Source organism: Cornus florida, unplaced genomic scaffold (assembly GCF_030987335.1).
Source record: "Cornus florida cultivar Cherokee Brave unplaced genomic scaffold, ASM3098733v1 CherokeeBrave_3.0.0_Hap2_Chr06, whole genome shotgun sequence".
In the NCBI taxonomy this organism is placed as follows: Eukaryota; Viridiplantae; Streptophyta; class Magnoliopsida; order Cornales; family Cornaceae; genus Cornus; species Cornus florida.
Genome location: NW_026775576.1, coordinates 20854637 through 20859957, shown reverse-complemented (window position 1 = coordinate 20859957; position 5321 = coordinate 20854637). Strand labels below are relative to the sequence as shown.

Genomic DNA, 5321 nt, shown 5'->3' with positions numbered 1-5321 from the left:
AAAGTGTACGTAAGTGCACTCTTTTCAATGTATTTAACATGTATGAGATGAAGCCGGAGGCCAATGACATGTATCTCGTTTTCTGTGCACTTTTGTTTTCAAAGTTTATTATGAAAATATTGGTAAATGTTAAGTCATTGTTTCATAACTTTCGCATCGGGTGTTGGAATTTCATATCTTTTCTACCCAGACTCAGAATCAGATGATTCTTAAGTCTAATTTTGTTCATTTTTCGTTGTCCTTCCAATGGTGTGCACGGTGGCACCCTTTTCAGTGAGAAACGACCATTTTTCCTTTTGTTCATCTCTTTTCGGGTTAGGCATTCTTGCTTCATTTGCTTGGCTCATTTGAGTTCCGTGGCTTCATGGAGAGCCATTTTGGGGCCTTAGGGATGACATACATCTCTTGAGGTCATTTGGCTTCTTTCGCTTCCGCATTTCGGGCCCGTTTTCAGGTTAACTTCCGGTTCATCACTAACGCACCGGGTTGAGAAATCCAGGTCGTTACAACTACACTCTTCTACTTCTGCATCATCATCATCAACTCATGATAAGGCTGAGTATGTCCCATCTTCTTCACCGCCACCTGCAGAGCCACGCCGGGTCTGGGACAGACCTACTCGGAGATATTTAGACCTTTCAGTGGCTCATGAGTCGGTGTTCGATAGTGATTTCTTTTCTCGATCTGTCCTGACCCAGGCTGTATATGATGATATAGACCGCAGGGGTATTTATGCTATTCTAGCCCCAGTTACATACCCGGTTTACCCGAGGCTTGTGCGGATGTTGATGAGCGCTGAAAAGTGCGTATTTAAACCCCTTAAGCTTAGGCATTCTAGTACCTTTATCTATCTTACTTTATTGTTTTAGATTGATTTCGTGTTATTTCTATTTTCAGGCACTTATCCCAAAAATAAGCTAACTCAGCCAAATAAGAGCATAAATGAAGCAATTCTGGGATCAATCAAAGAAAAGAGCCAAGTGGAAGCAAAAGGAAGAAATAGGTGGAATTCAACATCTTCGATCGATCTCAGATCAAAGTTCGATCGATCCAACATGATCGATCTCAGCACTTCAAGATGGATCAGAGCCATGATGACATTTTCAGAGATCTCAAAGTTCGATCGATCCAACATCATTCTTCGATCGATCGAACTACCTTGTCCTTATCCAAATGATTGATCTTATCTAGTTGTACCACCCTACCAACCACTTTTGTCCTTTTCCCAAAAATATCTTCGAAATATCTCAGATTTGTTTTTATCCAAAGAGGCACCACCATTGAGGATCGATCCAACTTCAGTTCGATAGATCTCAGCCATGTTCGATCGATCCATGTCCAAGGTTCGATTGATCGAACTTCCTCCAGTGCGAAAAAGTTAAATTTCCAACTCATTGAAAGCTGTCCTTATCCAATCATTTGGGAATATTTTGTAGACGACCCCAGCTCATTTTGTGTATCAGTTAACCTACCTATATATAGAATATGATGCACTTTTTGAGAAAGGAGACTTAGCATTCTTAGGATTCATCTATCACAAGAGAGGCTATTCTTAGAGAGGAAGAAAGGAGGAGGAGGCTAGAGACACAAGCTTGGGAGCTCTTCATCAACCAAGGAGTAGATTTCTTCCATGGAGTTTGCCCTTGAGGGTTGGAGAAGCACTACCATGAGTGGCTAGACATCCTTTTAGGGCTAAAGTTAGCCCCAAGCATGCTTTCTACACCTTGATTTTGTGTATTATTGAGGGATTAGTGTTGTAATACATTTTTGGCACTTATATATATATATATATATATATATATATATATATATATATATATATCTTGTTTGTTCAATAATTTATGTGGTTTATTGCTTCCAATTGATCATTTCATTCTATCCATATGTCTATGTATGCTAGAATAAAGGTTCATGTATTTGTCTCTATTTCTTGTGTTATTGATGTATGTCTATGTGTATTAATACCATAGATCTAGAGATTGTCAAAACATAGTGCTTAATGGAATGCTCTTATAATTTTCTTGATGGTGCATGCTCATTTCTTGATGGATTGTGCCTCTCCCTTAGCTTAATTAGTTTAATTTCATGTCATTAGCTTAATTGTAGTGTAGTGGTAGCATGTTGTTAGATGGGAGGACAATCCATGCTTGTTGTTTGATGTTCCATACTTTTGAATGCAAGTAGCATATGTCTCTAACCTTGTGGTGTATTTGGCCTATGAGCTTAATGAAAGGATTAATGACTTGCTAGATATATTGTGCTTTTCACATGCTATTTAGACAATATATACTTAATTATTAGATATATTGTGTTTTTCACATGTTGCTAAGACAATATATACTTAATTGGTCACCCTTGCTAATTGAATCAACCAAACACACACACACACATCAATATTGCAACACACATTTCCCTTATTAGTCACTTGTTAAGGATGTAGAAAAGTATTGTTTGGTGGTGACCTCTAAACCCCAAGATCTTTCTCTCTTACTTACTCTTTATTGCATTCAATTATTTAGTTTAATTTACTCTCGAGTTTAATCAACCAACCAACTATTTGTTTGATCATTCGACCTACTAACCCTAATAGTGATTCCACAACCAAATTCGACTCCAATCCCTTGGGACAATCCCTACTCACCCTAACTATAATTTTAGTGAAGGTAGTCGTGGCTTTTATAAATGTAAAACTTGGCCCTCGCCTTAATGGACACTCTTAAGTTTAAAGTGTAGGACGGCATATCGGACAACCACCAGTTTTTGGCGCCGTTGCCGGGGATTAGGCAACGTCGTATTTGTGGAATTCAATTAGAAATTAGTACTCTTTTGATCATGTCTTTACTTTGTTTTCAATTTTTGTTACTCATTGTGTTTGTTCATCTTTGACAAGGTGCATTGAGCTAGGAGGCAAGCAAAGGAGCTAAGCAAGCAAGCAAAAATGCTAAAAATTTAAAAAATTGCTAAGCTAAGCTATAAATTTGGAGTTGAAGTGCTAAAGGACCTTTGTGAGACTTTCTTACTCAATCCCTTAGTTAAATCGTCGGCCCGCGTGGAGGCTTATTTTTAAATTCTTAAATAAATCGTGAGCCCGCGTGGAGGCATTCTTAATTGTTCTTTACATCATTGTTGTTAAAGCATAGGAGTATGGGTTAAGTGTTTGTGGAGGAAGTTTCATTGAATTGTTGTGAAGTCGAAGTGCTTGTTCATTCATTGTGTTTGTGTGTTTTACATTATGCATGCATGGTCGTAGATCACTAAGACCAACTCTTGTCCCTCTTGATTTGCATCTTGAATCCGTAGTTAGAAATCTTAGGGGAAGAGGAAGTACTAGTTCTACCCAATCCATTACATCAATCGAAGGCCATAATAAAGAGTATATAGAGGACTGTGGTCACATAGACCAACAAGGTATCCTCCATCCAAATATGCATAATGAGAATATTCAAGTACCATTAGACATGCTTAGGCCATTCATTCACCAACCATAACAATAACAAGGCCAAGTTCCATTTGGAATGCCAAGGCCAATGTATGCTCCACAACGTCCCATCATTCAAGGAAATTAAAATTAAGGTGCCCATGTTGCACCTTAAATTGCTAATCCTCCACTTGCTTTAAGAGATTACTATGTGCCTAATGAATACAATGCACCCACATGCATTCAATTGCCACCATTTAGAGCACATCACTATGACATTAAGCCACAAACCATTCAAATGCTTCCTAATTATCATGGACTTCCAAGTGAAGAACCCTACAAGCATTTGGATGAGTTTCATGAAGTATGTTCCACCATAAAATATACGGATATGCCGGAAGAGGTCTTAAGACTCAAACTTTTTCCATTCACCTTAAAAGACAAGGCAAAGTATTGGTTTAACAATCTTAAGCCTTTTTTAATAACTTCTTGGGCAGAAATACAATAAGAGTTCTTGAAGAAGTGCTATCCGGTTTCTAGGACCAATGCCATAAGAACTTCCATTAGAGAATTTACACATGGGGATGGAGAAACATTTCATGAGGCATGGGAACGCTTTAATGAATTACTTAGGAAGTGTCCACATCATGACATGCCCAAATGGCAATTAGTTCAGTATTTCTTTGAGAGCTAATCAGAAAATTACAAAGGCATGGTTGATGCTTCTATGGGTGGCTCTTACATTGATAGGCATGAGGATGACGTGTGGCATCTTTATGAGAGCATGAGTGAAAATTATTTGCATAGAACATTATCATCCAATAATGGTAGAAATTCACAAAGTAGGAAGAGTGTTAGCTTACATCAAACCAACCATTCAAATGAAATAGCCGTCGAAATGAAGTCTTTATCTCAAAGGTTTAATCAATTTTTGATTAACCAAAACTCGGCGAACCAAGTATCTTCCTTCCCTAACCATTATCATCGTGCATCAAATGAAACATGTATGACTTGTTCTAGTGTTCTTCATTCTACTTCTTATTGTTCTCATGGACAAGTGCAAAATGAACCTAATGAACAAGTCAATGCAACTTTTGTGAACCAAGGGAACAATCCTTATGGTACTCATTATAATCCAAGTTGGAGAAATCATCCGAATTTCTCTTGGAAAAACCAAAGAGAGGGCTCAAACCCTTCCCAAGGCGGTTTTCAAGGGAAGTACATTCCACCTCCACTTCAAAGCCAAGGATCCCAAGGTTATAGACCTTATCAATCACAAGGGAATCAATTTGCTAACTCTCATTTTCCCAAACAATCTTATTCCCAAGGAAATGCTAGAACTCTCGCCTTTGAAGAAAAAGTTTTGAATGCTTTGGGCACTCTTGAGGCAAACACACAATTGCTTCATTCCCACTCTCAATATATTACGAAGCTAGAAACCCAAGTAGGGCAAATAACAAGCACTCTTAATGCAAGAGAGAAGGGAAAGATGCCTATGAATGCCCCACCTAAACAACAATGTGTTATGGAAACCCATTCCTCATCGGAAGGCCACACCATTGAGCATGTTAATGCGGTGACTACCTTGCAGAGTGGTAGGATAGTAGACAATCAAGTTGAAATGTCCAATAAAGAGAGTGAACTGGTGCAACCTCAAGTTGTCACCCGTCCCGTTTCACATCCCATTCCTCCTTCATTGCATATACATGATCTTGTGAATAAGAAAGCTTCAAAATGTGGTTTGAAGAATGATTTCGAAAATGATTTGAAGAAATATTCGCCAAAAAATGAATTTGAAAAGGTTTTGTTGAAAAATGATTTAAAACAAAGTGATTTGAAAATTTCTTGTGTTAAAGAGTTTTCAAAAGAAAATGCTGAAAAAGTGTTTGAGCTAAAAGCTCCA

At 38.0% G+C, this 5321-nt stretch overlaps 1 pseudogene; it reads right to left on the bottom strand.

The window, feature by feature from the left end:
* Positions 1–3974: 3974 nt before the first annotated feature.
* LOC132315421 (small nucleolar RNA R71) lies at positions 3975–4072 on the bottom strand (annotated as a pseudogene).
* Between the last annotated feature and the right edge of the window lie 1249 nt (positions 4073–5321).